This window comes from Cricetulus griseus, chromosome 2 (assembly GCF_003668045.3).
Source record: "Cricetulus griseus strain 17A/GY chromosome 2, alternate assembly CriGri-PICRH-1.0, whole genome shotgun sequence".
Classification (NCBI taxonomy): Eukaryota; Metazoa; Chordata; class Mammalia; order Rodentia; family Cricetidae; genus Cricetulus; species Cricetulus griseus.
In genome coordinates this window covers 432,275,648-432,296,487 of record NC_048595.1, presented here as the reverse complement: position 1 = coordinate 432,296,487, position 20,840 = coordinate 432,275,648, and the positions used below count along the sequence as shown (strand labels likewise).

Genomic DNA, 20,840 nt, shown 5'->3' with positions numbered 1-20,840 from the left:
TCCAATTAAAAAGTGGGGTTCAGAACTAAATAGACAATTCTCAATAGAGGAATCTAAAATGGCTGAAAGACACATAAGAAAGTGTTCAACATCCTTAGCATCAGAGAAATGCAAATCAAAACACCTCTGAGATACCAATATACACCTATCAGAATGGCTAAAATCAAAAACACCAATGACAGTTTATGGTGGAGAGGATGTGGAGAAGGGGGAGTGCCAACTCTTACAGCCACTTTGGAAATCTGTATTGTGACCCCTCAAGAAAATGGGAATCAGTCTATCTCAAGTTCCAGCAATTCTACTCTTAGGCATATACCCAAACGAAGCACATTCATACAACTCTTAATATTCTAGATACTGATACTGTCAGTGAATCTCCTGCTGAGTGTGATGGTCAGTTTTGATTGTCAACTGGATGTCATTGAGAGTCACCTAGGAGGCACACCTATGAGCCTATTTTGGATAGTGTTTCCAGAAAGATTTAAGTAAGGTTGGAAGACTCACCATGAGTGTGACTAGTACCACTCCATGGGCTGGAGCCTCAGACTGAAACAAACAAACAAACAAACAAACAAACAAAGTCAAACAAAAAGAAAAAGAAAAACAAAACTAGGAAAGTACCAATGTTCGTCTCTCCTTGCTTCCAGATGGTGGATATCTGCCTTACACTCAAGCCACTATGCTTCTCCCACAATGATTTGTAGCTGGAAACTTTGAGCTTTGGTAAATTAAACCATTCTTTCATCAAGTTGTTTTCTGTTAGGTGTTTGGTCAAGGTTATGAGGAGAGTAACTCCTCATCATGGGGTTTTATTTATTTTCCTAATCATTAACTGAGGTCGCAAGTCTAAAATTGCAAGTAAAATTGATACTGTGTTAAACTTACTCTTAAAGATGAATGTGTAGGTGAGAAGTCAGTGTATGAAACTGTTAATAACCTGAAGGTGATTGACGCCTGTGGACAGCAGTATCAAAACTAGTTCAGAAAGTGAAGGGTAAGGCTCAATTTGATGACAAAGAAACCATTCATCGAGCAAGAGGAGACACTTGGAATAACACGGGAATTCTTTATATTAGATGTCACATAGTCTATTCAGGACATGGTGCATACCTACAACCCAGCAATCAGGAGGCAAGAGCAGGAGCACTGTGAATTGTAGGGAGTGAATACTGTCCCCAAATGACTCAAGTTGCCTTTAGAAGAAGAAGCACTGGATTAGATTATATAGAATTTTACTTTAAAAAAAAAAAAGGGTCAGGATCAGGATATATTGATTTTTAAATTTTTACTTCAAAAACCAAACGGCATCTTCTTTATATTTTAACTAAAGACAACACACATATCTTGATGGATTTTCTCTTTTTGTTATGTCTGACCGAACAGGGTAGACCATGATTGTCAAGTTGGTGCTATAGTGCATTGGTAGGGAGCATCCTAGCATGTGTGAAAGAGTGTGTGAGGCCTTGGGTTTAAATGCAGCAACAACAACTCAAAAAAGGAACAAAAGATTACCCTTGCCTTCATTACTCCATGACATTTAAGAAAGCCTTGTTTTCTTAAGAAGAGTTCGGTACTGGAGTAAGACTGACAATCCCGCAATATCCTTCTTTAATGAGATTTCTGCAATGGAAGGCCACAGAGTTCAATGGGATTAATTTGGTGGACACATTTAAGTTTATAAGGTACAGCTGCTCCTGTGCCAGCAGGCATGGATCCTGATAGGGAGAAACTCGAATCCTGAATGTTTTGCTGGCATATATGTCTGTGTACCACATGGGTGCCTGGTGCCCATGGAGGCCAGAAGAAGGCATTGAAATGTGAGCCAGAATAATCCTTTCCTACCTTCAAGTTACTGCTTGAGTTCCTGCAGATTACTCTATCAAAGCAACAGAAAAAGAAACTAACATAATTCCTTTCGGAAGATACTATACATTTTTGCCAACACTTATAGAGATGACAGTTGGTTAAATGTGGCAAGTATATATGAGCATGTTCAATGGTTGACCTTGTGTATTGAAGTTCATTACCATCTCATTTTTCTAGTTATTCATTTAACTCTGTACATCATTGCCTTCTGGGACAATGTACGTAGGACATGTACCAAAATATCTACGAAACAAGTTCAGATATTACCTCTACTAACTGCATGACCTTGAGCAATTTGCTTAAACTCTACTTATCAATTTTATCACTCAGACTGAGACTAAAAGTATCTAAGTATATTATTAGACCATGAGGAAGAGAGCATCTTGGTAGAATCTCGTATTTTAATAAAAAGAAATTTGAAATTTGGCCTAATTGTGTGGATGAAATGGATGTCTACAAAATCAAATAAATAAAAAAGACAGAGACATAATATGACTGCTATTGGAATCATTTCTGTTAATAATTCATTTGAAGGACCATAATTTGATTTTTTCTTTTCCTTTTTTGAGGTTTTGCTTTTTTATTAAAAATTTAATTAAAATATAATTATATAACTTTCCTCTCCAATTCCTCTTTTGCCTCTCCCCCAACATCAATAATTATTTATGCCCTTATGCTCTTGTAATTGAAATTTTGTATATACTTAATAAAATAATAAAATATCTGAGGGGCTCAAAGATCAGCTTTATATCATAAAATTTATTTCACAGAGATGAGACTTTGGAAAAGACCCAGGGGAGACAAGCTGTTGGACACAGTATGATTGGAAAGATTCATAAATTTGTCAATTATTAACTCATTTTAACTTTTCCAGCTTTTGAAACAGCTGATTTTATTAACAGGTAACTTTTAATAATCCCTTCATGCATATTTTGATTCCTTTGCTTAAAATAAAAAGGTTTACTCCAAAAAAGACAGAATTATCTCACATCACACATTTGAGATATATTAAACAACTCTATTAGCATGAAAAATTATGAAATGAGAGAGAAGTTCTTATAAACATAAGAACATATTCCTAAAGGCCCAAATCTAGAAATGATGAAGGAAAATGACAAACTTGTGTATGTGATATTTGAAAACTCTAGAGGAGTAAAATGGACCATGAGCAAAACTGAAAGACTATGAGAATGAATTTTCAACTGGAGGAGAAAAACAGCTGTGAATTGTCACTGTGTATTATAAATCAGCAATAAGAGGAAAAGAGTCGCACACACACACACACACACACAGAGAGAGAGAGAGAGAGAGAGAGAGAGAGAGAGAGAGAGAGAGAGAGAGAGGGGGGGGAAGAGAGAGAGGGAGAGAAAGAGGGAGAGAGAGAGAGGGGGGAGAGAGGGAGAGAAAGAGGGAGAGAGAGAGAAGAAAATGAAGAAAGGAGATTGCTCAACTGAATGTCTCGCAATTATGATGAGAAGATGCTGAGTTTGGAGAGATGGCTCAGCAGCTGGAAGCACTGGCTCCTCTTTCAGAGGACTTAGATTAGATTCCCAACATTCACGTGGTGTCTCATCAGCAACTTCAGCTCTTTGAGATCTGATACCTTCTTTTGGCCTTCTCGGTTACTGCACACACATGATACACAGACATCATGCAAAATTCCTGTTACAGTGTTTTATAAAGACTAATGAAAACATAAAGGGATACATACCTGTAATCCCAATATTCTGGAGATTGAGGCAGGGAACATTATAAACTTGAAGTTAGACTGGGCTGTATAATGAGACCATGACTAAGAAAAACAGAAACAAGCAAAAATGATGGCTATAGTACTCTTACTTGTCATTCTAACACTCTGGACATAGAGGCATGAGAATGAGGAGTTTAAGACCGTCCTCAGACAGTGAGTTCAAGGCTACCCTGCAGTACTTAAAGACTGCCCTAGTGAGCTTTTATCTATCAGCTTTACACATTCTAGAGTCATCTAAGAGAGGAAATTCCTAACCCAACTGGTCTATAGGGAATTGTCCTGATTGTTAATTTATGCCAGAGGGTACAGTCCACTGTGGGCTGTATATCCATGAGCAAGTTGTCCTGGCTGTATAAGGAAGATAGCTGTGCACGAGACTGTGTTGGTCACCAGGCAGCATTCTCTCCATGGTACCTGCTGTACTTCCTTGGCTGTGAGTGAGTATCCTAGTTAGAAGATGCTGCATTCAAGTTACTGCTTGAATTCATACCCCTTGACTTCCATTAGCAATGATAGGACTTGAAATCACAAGCCAAATAAATCCTTTCTTCCTTTGAGTTATTTTAAACAAACTTTTATTGATTCTCTGTGGATTTCATAGCACACATTCCTATCCCACTTATCTCCCTGTCCCCTCATATCCACCCTCTGTCCTTGCAATCTCCCTCCATATCACAATCAAATTTAAAAGAAAAACCAAAACCAATCCAAACCAAACAAACAGAAGGAGAAGGAGAAGGAGATGGAGGAGGAAGGAGGAGGAGGAAGAGGAGGAGGAGGAGGAGGAAGAAGAAGAAGAAGAAGAAGAAGGAGGAGGAGGAGAAGGAGAAGAAGAAAGAAGAAGAAGAAGAAGAAGAAGAAGAAGAAGAAGAAGAAGAAGAAGAAGAAGAAGAAGAAGAAGAAGAAGAAGAAGAAAGAAAGAATCTTGTCATGGAAGCTGTAGTGTGGCCATTGAGTCACACTTTATCCTTTAGTCCATTCATCTTTACTTGCAAGCCTTCATTGCCACAAGTCATTGGTCCGGCTCGAGGCCCCTAGTTTCTGCTACACCACCAACAATGGTCTCCCCCTGGGGCTCCTCTTGGATACCCTGATGTTGTTCTGTGTCATGGAGATCCTACTGTTTTGGATCTGCAGGTTCTTCACTTCACATGCTCCAACAGTTCATAGATGAGGTGGATGTAGGGGTGAGCCATCTCATAGCCCTGGTTCTGGGAGGTAGCTGGGTTAGTCATCCGGCCAGCTTTCCTTCATCATTATTATCTAGGTGAGTTTACCAGCACTGCCTTGGCTAGCTCACCCAAGCAGCCTGCAGCAAAGAACAGGGCCAGTTCTCCTGTTCTCAGGTCCTCAGGTCTGGGTCACCCACACTCAGATCACTAGAATTGGCTCTACTGTTTTGCCCAGGAAAAGTGCAGGGCCTTCTCTTCTGACTGCTATAGGAGGCATATGAGGAGAGCAAGCCCTGCACCCCACCTGGGCATCACACTAGAGCTGACCCTGCTATTGAAGGCACAGGTGAACTAGCCCTGATGGTATGAGAGCAGGAGAGCTGACCTCTCAGTTGCTTTTGGTTATAGTGTTTTTATCACAGTGATAGAAACTAGAACAGACCTGGTTTCAAGAAGTCAAACAAAATATAAGCTCTTGGATATAGGGAAGGAACATACTTTCTATGGTGAAGGAGAATGAATGATATAGGATTTTTTTTCTTTTAAGGGAATTTGGCAGTTTCTGGTAAAATTTAAAACACGCATACTCATAATGAAGTAATTTCACTTCTAGAAATATGTATGTGTTTATAAATGCAAAATAAAAGTAGTAGTTCAGCTGTGGCTTCCATATAGTGAGCACTACAGGCTGGATTCTTGTACTATATACTTTCTATTATACCATTCAAACACCAGGGCATTCTTCAACAAGTTCGGAAAGGCAGGGAGAAGACAGTATATATAACCCAAAGTATAAAAACACTGACGTCAATTTCTATCATGAATACCTCCTGTTTTTATAACACTATGTGTTACATAAGAAAAAAAACATGACAAATAATTCAAGTCACAAGCAACAAGTACATTAAAATCTGATAAATGTTAACTATGGATTGAATACAGTAGTCCCTATCTAAGGAAACACATTCAAATGTTAGATGACTTACTATTTCATAAGGATGAGAAGAGGCAATATTTTGAACAAATGGAGACATGTTATATCAATTGCTAATTCATCTGGTGAGGATATCAGTTGCTATAGCAATACCGAGAAGGAATCCCTGTACAGTACAGGCTAGCATCTGTGTCAGACAGAATCTGTCTCTATGATTACTGCTGCTCTGAACTTCTCCAGTTTCTGTATCTAATGTTGCTCAGGTGGCTCAGGAATATAGCTATGGCTGTTGATTCATCTGCTCTACAATTGAGGCCTCCATTTCTTCTGGCTCAGGTTTAAGTCCCTATTGTTCCTTTCAAGTTATAATCGACACCTAAAGTAACTGCAGACTGCAGACATAAGAGAGAAATGTGGTGCTTTTCCCTGTAAGGCTTGCTGACCCTGTTTCTAGAAACACTATTTATCATAAGACGTTTCCTTTATAATCTAAACAGGGCACTGTAGCACACTGTTCAAAGCAGACTCTGAGCTAGACTTTAATGCCAGCAGCCCCACTTCTTAGCTGTGTGACATCTACAGTCTATGGTCACCCATGTTTTCACCACATTCTCCCTAATACAGAGACAATAATACCTTCTTCACGTACTTGCAATGAAGTTTAATTGAGTCAATCTATAATATGAAGTATTTAGAATAGTGGCTCGCACAAATAAAAGCTTTAGGTTATACTTGCTGAAGAAGCTTTAGTTACCGGGTATTTCTGGGGGTTCCTTCCTCATCACAAAACTGTATTGCCTCAGGGATGTTGGTTGTGGTCTGTTCTGGACAACCCTGACAGATGATCTGGCAGATTAAATCATATGTTATCCTCGGACACTTTTTTTTTTTTTATCAGCTTGAATTTTGCTGCTGGCTTCAGGACCAGTATTTCATTCACACTTGGGCAATGCAGCTACCATTTCATGCATTCAGTTGGACAAATAAGGAAGATAAAGAAAGTTAAACTGAGAGGAACAAAAGAGACTCCAGTAAGTTTTGATGGAAACAAAAACCTAACAGAGACAACTAAGCATATTTTCTGAGACTATTTGAGCAGCTAATAATCATAGCTTGATAATGAGTTTTGTTATCAATTATCTAAACTTTTTTTGTGTGTGATGGGATCTATCTATGTAACTAGGCTTGAGATGAACTCAACCTCAGATTTGAGATCCCCCTGCTTAATCCTCCCAAGAGCAGGAACTGTAGGGATCTGCCACTGGGCCTAATTTTAAAAGGGTACAATGAGGACACAGAAATTTGGCATGCTTCCTTTACTTGGTTGTCATGGAGACAGAAGAAAAGAGTCCTGGAAGACAAAATGATAAAATAGTAGAAGGAGAAAGTAAGTTTGGTAGCAGCACAAGAGAGTTTCCTAATTGTCTCTATGGTTGATAAGTTATAAATGTCCCCATCAGAACTCATATTGAAATTAAAGCCTCCTTGTGGCTTATTAAAAGGATTAGGTCACAAAGACAGAGCCTTCATGAATGGGTTCATTCATTCATTGATTAATGGACAAGTAAGCTACTCCATCATTTTAAGAGTGGCTCTGTGATAAGATAGAGTTTGGTTCTATGCCTCACATGTGCCCATCTTACCTGATGTGATGGCCTACTCGCTCCCTGGAGACCATGCAGAAAATGCCTACCAACAAGAAGTTGTGTACCAGATTGGTCTTTCAGTCTTGGCTTTCCCAGATGCCAACAGTGTAAGAAAAAAAAACCTTTTATAAGTTGCCCCACCAACAGATTTAGTAGACTTCCTAGGGGAGGCCTTACCCTCTCTGTGGAACAGATGGGAGAAGAGGGGAGTGGAGGGAGTGGGAGGGAAGGAGGGGAAACTGGGATTGGAATGTAAAAAGTAAATTAATAAAAAAATAAGTTGCCCCCTCTTAAGCTTTCTGTTCTATTGTAGCAGCAGAAAATAAACTAGGAGAATGGTTGCTCATTGCCTTAAAAGAGATGTTTATTCATCACAACAGTGTTTGAATGAATGTAAGAGAAAAGAAGACCACCTTCCTTCTAAATGATAATTTTATATTTTATTGAGTAAAGTTCATAAATGTTTTCTAGACCCTGAGGTGGCACATTTTATGATGTTGCCTGTTGCATAGTTTCTGTGATTGCTGCTTTAAATTGTTAATTTGGCTTCTTTTAAACATGCATTGCTTTATTTGCCTCTTAGAGAGAAAACATAGATTATTTCTTTGGGTTTAGGAATTCCTATAATTTAGTAAATGCCATGCTTAACATAGATGTTTATCAGAAAAAGCCAGAAGGCCATCAGGACTTCTGAAAGCAAACTTCAATGTAAGATTGGGTCAGAAGTCATAGGATTCAAAAATGCACTTCCTATTAGAAAATAACGACCTTAATGTTAACATGTCTTCACTAACTTTGCTTCTCAGCTTCAAAAACTATATGTCAGGTTGGCTGGATGTGATGCCAAAGCTCAAACATCCAGGCACACCATCCGGTGACTCATTTCCTTCAGCTCCTGACTCATAGTTCCCCTTTGCTCATGTGGATCTATGCAAAATGTCTCAAGATGAACTTGAAGAGCCCCGTGTTCTTTTGTAAGGAGGTAGGCAAGCACTTGCATTGTCTCTGGGCTATGTGTTGCTTTTGATGGGCAGCATTGTGAGGAACCACTGAATGCCACCCACAGGGCTCAAGTCTCTTTATTCTTATTTTCCATTCTTCAAACACACTCTCCTTCACAATCTTTCTGTTTCCAGGATGACAAAGTTCACCTTGTTTCTTGGAACCAATTGGAAGATCCTCTACGTCGGAAGCTGCTAAAACTGAGCCAACTATCTCCTCCCTTTCAGTGTTCCCTTTTCATGAGTTACCTGCCTGTACCTCACCGACTTCCGAGATTTAGTTTGCAGCTCCAGTGTTACTTTTCTCTTTTCGCAAATCCTGTTGTCCCTCTGCCAGCCAGGTTAGTTGCTGAGGCAGGCTAATAGAACCATTCCTCAGGGAACATGGTAGCTGAACTGAAAACAAAGAGCAGATGATTTAGGAGTAGCCATCATGGACTCACCCTTGTGATCAAAATATATAAAAGGCATTATCTCTCTCTATATATGGGCAAACTTTATTGCCCCATCTCAACCCAACTTCCTCTATTTGAGTAAAAACCTTAGAGGAAATTGGGTTCTAAGGCCAGGAAACAATTAAAAACTAGGAAAGAATTTTATGCAACTGGGGACCTCAAAAGAAGCCAGGTCTGGGGGCTGGGAGAAGGCTCACTGAATAAAGCCTGCTGTGTAAGCTTGGGGATTCAAGTTTGGATCCTTAGTACATACATGAAAGTTGGTGAGGCAGTGTGCACTTGTCACTCCACTGGTGACAGGTTGGTGATGGTGGAGAGGATATACAGAGACAGCCAGATCCTGGTTACTCAGTGGCCAGCCAGTGTAGCCCAAATGGAAGCTCAAAAACCAAGTGTAGCAGGAGGGGAGGGAGAGAGAACTTGGATTGACATGTAAAACAAGCTTGTTTCTAATTCAAATAAAACAATCACCCTTAGAAAAATAAAAAACAAAACAATACAAAACAAAACAAAACAACAACAAAAAACCAAGTGTAGCTCAAAAACTGAAGTGGAGGCCAAACAAGGCATCTGAAGTTGACCTCTGACCTCCCACATCTATGCACAAGTGAGAGCCAAAACAGATATATTTAAAAAAGGAAAGGAAGCCAACTCTAAATTGGGATATATTCTCTAACAGTGATTGCACTTGTTTGTAATGAACAGTGTGCCCTCCTTAACTAGAATGAATTGTAATTTGAAGAAATAAGCCCAGAGAAAAGATAGAGCCTTAGATTCAAGACGATATCCATTTTGGCTTGTTCTATGAGTCAACACAAAATTAGTTTGAAGGCAATCTGCCATAGTATCTCCTACAGAGGACCAACAGACAGCTTTATTTAATGAGCACTTAAATCCTGGACTGACAATTAGAAGCATAGCAGGGGAAGATGAAGTTACACAGTTGGCCTTGAGCATATTCTGCTAACCTAGCTGCTTTTTGAAAGCATTTTAATAAACAGTGATGTGTCAATGGAAAGGCCATGCTGAGAACATGCCAGAAAAAAAGATAAGACTACAAAACAAAGGAGACATTCACATATCCTACCAACACAGGAAATGGATCTTTACCCTGCCCAGCACTGTCCTAAGGATTGCTCCCACAGAAACTTGTATTTAACTGTGCCTTAAATGATGATGCGGGTGCAAAAGGTCATCTAATGCCAGCATCAGACATTGGGGACATAGTGAAGATGGTGGAAAACTATGTTCTCTCAGAATTGCTCCCAGAAATTCTCCATCAAAGAGAATGTCTCTGCTGGTCCAGGTGTACGCTGTGTTATGACCTTGGCAGTGAATTCCTGTGTCTTGCTGTGAATATGTCCTTGCCTTTGTAAAATGAATGCTTTTTCCCCCTTGTGATGACTCAAAGCAATCTTTCTGCTTCTCCTTAGCGATCCTAATACTGATGAAAACCTAGTTTGTTCTAAATCCCAGAGGCCAGATCACAGTGTTCTTCAAACTGAGTCATAAATGAAAGCTAAATGCATTACCTGGTGCTTAATGAAAAAGTGGGTGTGAGATCTCTCTGGAGTTCATATGATTCACAAGAAAGAAATGAAAAAGACTCACGGAATAGCATCAATGCGATCAATTGTGCCTTCTCTTGGTAATTACAAAACCCCAATCCTATTTGGGCTGGCACAGTCAATGAAAGATCAGTTTCTATGAAAAATCATTTTACTTAAATGCATGGGCCAATAACTAGAACACATGAGCACCTTTCAGCTTCAGGAATTATACTTTTCATTTAGTAATAGTGTTTTGGAGCATATTACAATCTAAAAAGTGCCCAGGGTCTTAAAGTACTGGTGGAGAGTGATGACAGGTGACTACCCTGTCATCTCTGAGAGCCTGAGAGAAGAAAATGTTGGAAAATATTATCTATATCCCAGACAGTGACAAAATGTCAAGTCTGTGAATTTATAATTAAAATCAACGGAGTCCTCTGAGATTCTGAGTAAATACATTCCTTCCATTTGATACAATGCTATTACCTCATGTTGCTATTCTCCAATAATTTCAGCTTGCACTTCCAGTCTAAGAGTGTCCCAGATGGCAGTGGGATTTAACTTACAATAAAACCCCAGGATAAGAAATGGACTAAGAATTTTATTCTTCTCCTTTGAAAGGAACTTAAGGTTGTGAAGAAAAATTGAGTCAATGATAGACATAGGATTTTTTTATGCACAACCACAATGTCTTTGCTTGCCATATTGTTCAGAAAACGTGTCTAAATATTTCATTTCCTTTAAGATCTGCTTGTTCTTTGTAGAAATTCAGTTTGCAGCCAGAAGCCATATGTGGATAAAATAGTGTGATTTCATACAGAAACATGAGACCATGAGGCCATTCCTACCTTATGCCAAGTAAGCAATGGCTTTAAGTAGAAGCCACTTATGTTAAATAGAAATATCCTAGGAAAACCAAGGAAGGAACTCACAGTTTTTGTTTACTTGCAAATTCTTTTAAAATTAATTATAAAAGATAAAAACTCACTGAAGAGGGGGCTGGGGAATGGCTTAGCCATTGCTTGACTGAACTATCGAGCTGTTTCTATTTTTTTCTAATCTAGGGTTATGAACTTCAGGTGCTCACCAGATGTCTCTAAAGCTTTTAAAACATGTGTTTGAGTCCTGTCCAGATCGATTGAAATTGTATTTCTGGAACAGAGTATGACATTTTCAACCTGTAAGCTCCAGGGCCTACTCAGAAGGGCAGGTTGTGTTAAAAATGGATGCCTAGAGTTGTGGGGATTGATGCAGGCTGAGATCCATGACCCCTCTTCCCTGTCTTTCTTAGAATGTCCAGGGCCATCCTTTTAGTTATTAGGTTTCCTTGTGAGAAGGCTTAAGAACAGTTTAAAGAGGCTCATGGTTTTCCCATTCCCTGTCCTGTGCTTCTCTCCTTGTCTTGGAGAAGACAGAGAGGGTGCATGTTCTCTAGAGAAAGGACAGAGCACTGAGGAGAGAGAAGGACTCAAGGGACCATGATGTCAGGATGACCAGCTGAGATGCATTTTAGGATGTTTAGGATGACGTAGGAGTGGAAGAAGTAGAATCAAAGATTCCAGATGGAAGATAAGGGCACAAATGTATTAACTCTGTAGTGTGGTTCCTCTGAGGAATGGGGTATGGGAGGTGAGCTATTTTGACAGTTGGGAATACTAAAATCATCTGTGAGATTCTTAATGACCTCGGAGATCTGAGCTCTTTCCATTGATTCATATCAGCCTTAGTGATTTGGCCTTATGTTATAATGCTTGCCCCTCATGATCACAAGATGGCAACACATAGAATTTCAAAGGAGGGAGAGAAGGGCTTAAAGGTAGGAAGGAGCAAGTGTCTCCTGGACGTCCTTTCTAAAAGAAGCTAAAGCCTTGCAGTCCTACTTTTTGTCTGCCCCCTGTGAATTACTGGTCAAATTATGTTAGATTGCCATCATTAACTGAAAGAAAGTACCACTGCATATGGAGATGTTTTTTCTTTGTCACCAGAGCAGATGGTAGGAAAGGAAAAAGGAGCCGCAGTTAGCTGTTGGTAAGCAAATAGCTTTAGAGGCATGCAATGGCACATTACCACTTCATGGGTCTTGCTTTTGAATGATAAAAAGCAATACCCAGAAAAACAAGTATGCAAACCATTGTTTTAGAAGGTTCTCAGGTTCACAGTCTGACTTGGGTTGGGATAGAACTGGAGGTGTGTCTCTTTAGGAATCCCCTTTGATAGTTCTGGTTCAAGAGATCTGTGGAACACACTTTCAGAAAATGGTTTTAAGAAAGTTGAAAACTGATTCAGTGGTGCTCAAACCAGCTGACTGCTAGAAACCTTCAGAAATGTCAAAACAATGGTTGCACATGAACCTTTTCCACAGCCAAGTCTTCCCAGGGACAGCCACAGTGATAGGAAGAAGATACCAAACTCTCCAGGCTGGCTTTTGGTATTCTTTAGAGGAATGGATTCAGGGCAGATTCAGAGTGAAACAGAAGAAACATTAGTCAAGATAAACACCAACTGATTAACAAGAAATAATAGAAAAAAAGCAATTGTCTTAGTCAATGTTCTCTTGCTGTGAAGAGACACCATAACCATGGCAACTCTAATAAAGAAAAGCATTTAATTATATCTTGCTTACAGTTCAGGTGTTTAGTTCATTGTCATCATGGCCAGAAGCATGATGGCATCCAGGCAGACATGGTGCTGGAGAAGTAGTTTGAGAGTTCTATATCCGGATCTGCAGGCAGTAGGGAGGAGAGAGAGAGAGAGAGAGAGAGAGAGAGAGAGAGAGAGAGAGAGAGAGAGAGAGAGTAGTGAGAGAGAGAGAGAGAGACAGAGAGAGAGAGACAGAGAGAGAGACAGAGAGACAGAGAGACAGAGAGAGAGACAGAGAGAGAGAATTTCTTGCACAATGTCCATCTCGAGGCACATACTCCCTCTAACAAGACCATATCTACTGTCACAAGGCCACATCTAATTCTGTCAAGTAGCCCCGCTCTCTAATAACCAAGCATTTAAATATATGAGCCTATGTGGGCCATTCCTGTTCAAACCACCACAGCACTACATCACCAAATAACTCACTCTTTCCTGGCTTTAACTACTCATTTTGAATACAAGTTTTAGGCACAGATATCTACACGCTGTTTTCAAAGTGCCCTATCACTTGTTATATCCATGACCACACATGCATCAATACTTATGCACTATTCAGGAATATACAACTTTTATTAATTTAATCATGTCTGGTATCTTCCATATTTCACATTTCTAAAGCTAAACTTACATTTCTGATTCTGATATCTTAGTGTAGCCCCAATTCTGCTGTACAGCAGTTGTGTGCTGGCTAGTTTTAAAACTTAGTGTTGTTTCTAAGTTGAGAAAATACAACCACCAGATGGGCCTATGGGCAAGACTGTGGGACATTTTCTTAAATAGTGATTGATATGGAGGGTCCCAGCTTACTGCGGGGCCAGGTTACCCCTGGGCTGGTGGTCTTGAATGCTATTTGAAAGCAGGCTGAGATATGAGGAGCAAGCCTGTTAGTAACACTAAGCATGACTCTGTATGTTCTGATTTAGTTCCCACTTCCAGGTCATCCCTTGAGTTCCTGCCCCAACTGCCTTTGATGATTATGATGGACTGTGGTATGGAGATATAAGCCAAATAAAGGCAAAGAAACTCTTTCTTCCCCAACTTTCTTTTGATCATGGCATTTTTATCACAGCAATAGAAACCCTAACTATGACAACAGGGTTCTGGAGACCTGAAGAGCCTCTTGTCATCAGTAACAGGTTTATCACTTCAAAATATGACCATTTCATATTCTTACAGTGAATCTAATACCATGGTGCTGATAGAGCATTTATATATGTATAACTGTCTGTCTGACACCAACCTAGTTTCCTGAAATCAGTGTCTCTATAATTAATATCTGTGTGTTTATGCTGAAGCTTCCAAAATGTCATCAAAAGAGCCAGGAAGGTATTAGTTCAAGCAAAGTGTGCATCATACACACACTGTTGGCTCAGCTCTCTGGTGGCGCATGACACCAGGTACAGAGATGCTTTGGTGTTGCTAGTTGTAGTTTCTTGTCAGGAAAACAATGACAAACTGATGACGTGTAAAGAAACTAAAGGAAGCAATTAAAATCCTATCCCATGAACATTGATGAGACGCCATCTGTACGCAAGACCCTGCTCATGGAGAGAGCAGAAAGAAAGAAAGAAAGAAAAAAAACAAATAAAAACCAGCTCTACTTTCAGGAAAAAAAAAAAAAAACATGTGGTGAGTAAGTAGGAAGCATGTTTTATAAGTCAAGTGGCATTTAAAAGCCACACTGTTCAATGCAAATATACAGTGCAGATTTTATGTCATGTGGGGATGATTTTGAATGAAACAGTGTTCTCAAATGGGAGAACAGAAGTGTAGTATTATGGGATCAATTGTGTCCCCCAACCTTCCAACTCACAATAAAGTCCTGATCTCTGTGTTTTGGGCTGTGAACATCTTTGGGAATGAGATACTTTAAGATGTAATAGGTTAAGATAACATTACACTGGGGTGTGGGTGGGCTCCTAATGTAATGTAAGTGGTGACCTATAAAAAGGGAAACTTTAGGGACACAGACAAGGAACACTCTTTGTGAACAGGAGGGCAGGGATTGGAGATGTAGTTTCAAGCCAAGGAATGAATGCCAAAGTCCCCAGCAAAGCCTTGGAATTTATTGAGTGACATTCACACACTCACTTGTCACTGCTGTGCTAGGGAGCTATCCCGATGGTATCATTTTGGCCATCAACAATTAGGAAGACTGCTGTGTGAGAGCAGCATGGCTTAAGTCAAAGAGGTCAAAGCATGTTCTGGCTGCAGGTATTCGGTTGCTGTGACCTTGGGGGTTGAGGGTGGGGAAGTTCAGCCAGGGAATTACTTTACAGAAGATTGTGGAAAACCTTCAATGTTAGAGGTTAGGGCTCATCTTACTTTTTGAGTTAGGAAATATTGGGGCGCTGCTAAAGGCTGAGGTGTCTAACCCTACAGTCCGCCACAATCTCAGAGTTCAGTAGGTTGAGGCAAAAGGGTGGTAGTAAGTTTGAGGGCAAAATGGGCTATGTAGTGAAATCCTGTCCCACCAAGCAGTTGGGACATGAATTAATTTTGCCTATACAAAACTTTTTTGGAGGGAATATCTGAGGAAATATTTCTGGATCCTGGTGTGAGAAAATAGACATACCCCATTAGTCTATGGACCAGGGACCCTTATTTATTCCAAAGTCTTAAGCCTCAGCTTCAGCAAGGCTGCTGTACTGTTTTGCAGCAGTAATCTTTTTTTTTTCATTTATTAAAAATAGATTCTTTTCTTATATAATATATCCCAATTAGAGTTTCCCCTTCCTTTACTCCTCCCAGTTCTTCCCCACCTCCCCTCTCCTCTGGATCCACTCCCTCTTTGTCTCTCATTAGAAAAGAACAGGCTTCAAGAGATAACGACCAAACATGAAAAAATACAATATAAAAAGATGAAGCAAAAACTTTCATATCAAAGCTGTACAAGGCAATGCAAGAGAAGGGAAGGAGCCCAAAAAGCAGGCACAAGAGTCAGATACCCACTCTTTCTCACACTCAGAAGTCCCATGAAAATACTTAGCTGATAAGCACTGGGCTGAACTCCCAGAGTCCAGTCGAAGGTAGGGAGGAGTGATAATATCAACAAAGGGGTGAAGACAATTTTGGGGCTACCCACAGAAACAGCTGACCTGAGCTAGTGGGAGCTCACCGACTCTGGACTGACAGCTTGGGAACCTGCAGGGGACCGAACTGGGTCCTCTGAATGTGGGTGACAGTTGTGTCCTTGGGAAGTCTGTGAGGCCACTGGCGGTGGGACCAGGATTTATCACTAGTGCTTAAACTGGCGTTTTGGAGCCATTTCTCTTTGGAGGGATTACCTTCCTCAGCCTAGATAAAGGGGCAAGGGCCTTGGTCCTGCTTCAAAGCGATGTGCCAGGCTTCATTGACTCCCTCTCTGAGGAATGGATGGGGTAGAGGGGGGGGGAAAGGTCGGGAGAGCCGGAGAAGGGGAGGAAGTGGGAACTGCAATTGGTACATAAAATGAGAAAAGATTGTTTTAAAAGAAAAAAAAAGATGGAAAAAAATACTTAGCTGAAGCTATGATATATATGCAGAGGACCTGGTGCAGACCCGGTGGGCCCTCTGCTTGCTGATTCTGTCTTTGTGAGCTCCTATGCGCCTCGCTTAGTTGATTCTGTGGGCCTTGTTCTCATGCCTATGCTTATTAGGCTCACTGCCCTTTGCCTGCGCTAGCAGTCAATCATGAGAAATCTCCTTCTTGTGTATGGCTGGTAGCTGAACAGAAGAATTGGCCATTACAGAAGTTTAAAAGGGCCATTATCATTTGAAGCACTGAGTGGAACATTTTTTACTTTAGTATATACCTCATTAGTTACTGTTCCCCTGCTGCATAAAACCAGGATAACAATCCAGCAGGGTATGGATGCTTTAGTCAAGAAGTTTGTTGTGAGGAATTGGCTCGTGTTATTGGGAAACCATGCAATCTGTCGTCTGGAATCAAGAAATCTAGGAAAACCAGGTCGGCAGTTCCAGGCCAAATCCAAAGGTCAGGGGCCAGGCAGCACTAATGGCCCTGAGGTTAAACCTCTTTCTTTGGCTCTAAATTCTGTGTTCTTTCTGCCTTCCACTCTGCCTGCGTAATTGGTGTTGGTCCACCATACTAAATGGGCTTCGTGCTTCACTTCGGTTTGTTTATTTTATCATTACTTATCTCTCCCGGCACCTATCCCCAGCCTCATCTTTCCACGCGAACTCCTCATCCGTGTCAGACACAAGACTAAAGTGAACTTTCAAGCTGAAAGGCACTGCTGTGGGAAGCAAGCGTGGGCGAGAGGGACGACGACAGCAGCTCTGATGGATCCGAGATGAACAGACTGTTCTCCAGAGAGGCCAGGGTCCCAGAGAAGCAGCAGACTCTTGCACACAGTCAGTGGACTGCAGGCTGCCGTACACCACGTTGCTTTGAAAGAGACTGAGGGAGGCTTTCTTTTCAAGCCTCTCGAGATCTCATCCCCACGTTCCCTAGTAGTCCATTAAGGTTGGGAAGTGCAAACAACAGAGCACCTGGCCAACCCTGAACGTTAACATCTGGCAAGAGGTGTGTTCCTGCCAGGCGTTCTTCCTGTTTACCTCTGCAAGTGATATTTATAGCTGGAGGTTCTCTCTGTGTTTGATATCCTTGCAGATGGCTAATTGCTGAGAGTTTGGCATTCATGGTGACCAAAGTTCACAGGAAAGCTGTGCTCAGTCATTCCCTGATTCATAAACAAAATTTATACCACTGACTGAAATCTGCCTGTCAGGAAAAGCAAGGTCACATTGCAGTAACAAATATCCTCATAGTATTAGTGGTTGCTACAACATCATTGTGTCCCTTACTCTCAGCATAAATGCAGTGAATTGAAAGCTCCTGCCTTCCTCTGTGACATCTGCTTATTGAGTATCATCAGCATGGGAATACAAGACAAGAACTCTGCCTATAGTATCTCCTTTACTATATTACTATACATGCTATCTATGTTTTGCAGATATGAAAGTTGAGATCAAATTCAGGAAGCTGTAGACCTACCTGCTTTCAGACACAGGTTTTCTGATGCTAAACCTAGACTCTGCTGCTCTCTTGAGGCCTCAGAATTTTTTTTACTATTATTTTTTATCATTATTATTTTGTGGGTGTGGATGTTTTGCCTGCAAGTGTGTCTGCTCACCAAGATAGTGGCCTGTGGAAGCCAAAAGAGGGCATCAGATCCCTTGGGACTGGAATTATAAGCTGCCCTGTGGGTGCTGGAAATTGAATTCTGGTCCCAGAGCAGCAGCTAGTATTCTTTTTTTTTTTTTTTAATTTTTCCTCCATTTTAAAATTTGAATTAGAAACAAGATTGTTTTACATGTCAATCCTAGTTCCCTCTCTATCCCCTCCTCCCCTGCCCCCCCCAACTAACACCCTACCTATCCCATATCCTTTCTGCTCCCCAGGGAGGGCACAAGGTCTTCCATAGGGGGTCTTCAGAGTCTGTCATATCCTTTGGGATAGAGCCTAGGCCCACCCCCTTGTGTCTATGCTCAGGGAGTATCCCTCTATGTGGGATGGGCTCCCAAAGTCCATTGCACTACTAGGGATAAGTATTGATCTACTTCAAGGGGCCCCATAGATTTCTGAGGTCTCCTCACTGATACCCACATTCAAGGGATCTGGATCAGTCCCATGCTGGTTTCCCAGCTATCAGTCTGGGGACCAAGAGCTCTCTCCCTTGTTCAGGTCAGCTGCTTCTGTGGGTTTCACGAGCCTGGTCTGGACCCCTTTGCTTTCTTTTTTCCATTGTACAATTTTAACTTTTTTGTCAAAAATCGGGTATTTGTAGGTGTGTGGTTAATATCCTGATCTTCAATTTGATTCCATTGGTCTACCAACATTAAATCAAGAACAGATTAGCAATTTAAATAGACCTGTAACCCCTAATGAAATAGAAGCAGTCATCAAATTCTCCCAACCAAAAAGAGCCCAGAGCCTGATGGCTTCAGTGCAGAATTCTACCAGAAATTCAAAGAACAGCTAATACCAATTTTCCTCAAAGTATTCCACACAATAAAAGCAGAGGGGTCATTGCCAAACTCTTTTTACAAGGCTTCAATAACCTTGGTACCAAAGCCACACAAAGACACAACTAAGAAAGAGAACTACAGACCAATATCCCTCATGAACATTGATGCAAAAATACTCAATAAAATACTGGCAAATCGAATCCAAGAACACATCAGACAAGTCATCCACCATGATCAAGTAGGCTTCATCCCAGGCATGCAAGGATGGTTCAACATATGAAAAAATCCATCAATGTAATCCACCATATAAACAGACTGAGAAAGAAAAATACCACTTGAACATCTCACTAGATGCTGAAAAAGCCTTTGACAAAGTCCAGCACCCCTTCATGATAAAGGTCTTGGAAAGATCAGGGATAACAGGAACATACCTAAACATAATAAAAGCAATATACAGCAAGCCAACAGCCAACATCAAAATAAATGGAGAGAAACTCAACCTCCCCTAAAATCCGGAACAAGACAAGACTGTCCACTCTCTCCACACCTCTTCAATATTGTCCTTGAAGTTCTAGCTAGAGAAGTAAGAAAACAAAAGGAGATCAAGGGCATACAAATTGGAAAGGAAGAAGTCAAGCTTTCACTATTTGCAGATGATATGATAGTCTCTATCAGGGAACTCCTACAGCTGATAAACACCTTTAGCAAAGTGGCAGTATACAAGATTAACTCAAAAAAATCAGTAGCCCTGCTGTATACAGACGGTAAATGCATGGAGAAAGAAATCAGAGAAACATCACCCTTTACAATTGCCACAAAAAACATAAAATACCCTGAGGCAATGCTAACCAAAAAAGTGAAAGGCCTGTATCTTAAGAATTTTGAGTCTTTAAAGAAAGAAATTAAAGAAGATATCAGAAAATGGAAAGATCTCCCATGCTCTTGGATAGGTAGGATCAACATAGTAAAAATGGCAATTTTGCCAAAAGCAATCTACAGATTCAATGCAATTCCCATCAAAATCTCAACACAATTCTTTATAGACCTTGAAATAACAGTATTCAACTTCATATGGAAAAACAAAAAACCCAGGATAGCCAAAACAATCCTGTACAATAAAGGAACTTCCAGAGGCATCACCATCCCTGACTTCAAGCTCTTTTATAGAGCCATTGTCCTGAAACAGCTTGGTATTGGCACAAAAATAGATAGGTTGACCAATGGAATCGAATTGAAAACCCTGATATTAACCCACATACCTACCAACACCTGATTTTTGACAAAGAAGCTAAAGTTATACAATGGAATAAAGAAAGCATCTTCAACAAATGGTGCTGGCATAACTGAATGCTGGTGTGTAGAAGACTGAAAATAGATCCATGTCTATCGCCATGCACAAAACTTAAGTTCAAATTGATCAAAGACCTCAACATAAATCCAGCCATACTGAACCTATTAGAAGAGAAAGTAGAAAATACCCTTGAACGAATTGGTAGAGGAGACCACAGATAGTTTTCTTAACTGAGCCATGTTTCCAGCTGAAGGGCCCTACCCTCACCCAGCCCCCTGCTTCAGAAACCATGACAGGCTGCAGGAAAGACTTAGGTCCCTGACTCAACAGCATGTGCTAAGCTCTGACCTTGCCTGACCTTGCCCTAATGACTTGGAAGCAACTGCCAGATACACTCCATGTGGTAAGGAACCAATCAGAAGTTAGTTGGTGGGCTCTGGATGTGCTTTACTGATAATAGTGGAATGCAGGGCATTGTAATTGCCCTGGGAAGGCCTCTAGGCATAGCAACCTTTCTGCAACTGCAGCTGACCAGTCACCTCAGGGCAGGTTCCCAGGT

The 20,840-nt window shown here is 40.7% G+C and overlaps 1 pseudogene; it reads left to right on the top strand.

Annotated features, from left to right (window-relative positions):
- The first annotated feature begins 7,373 nt into the window (after positions 1-7,373).
- The window catches only part of LOC113833525, a 32,736-nt pseudogene continuing 19,269 nt past the window's right edge, over positions 7,374-20,840 (top strand).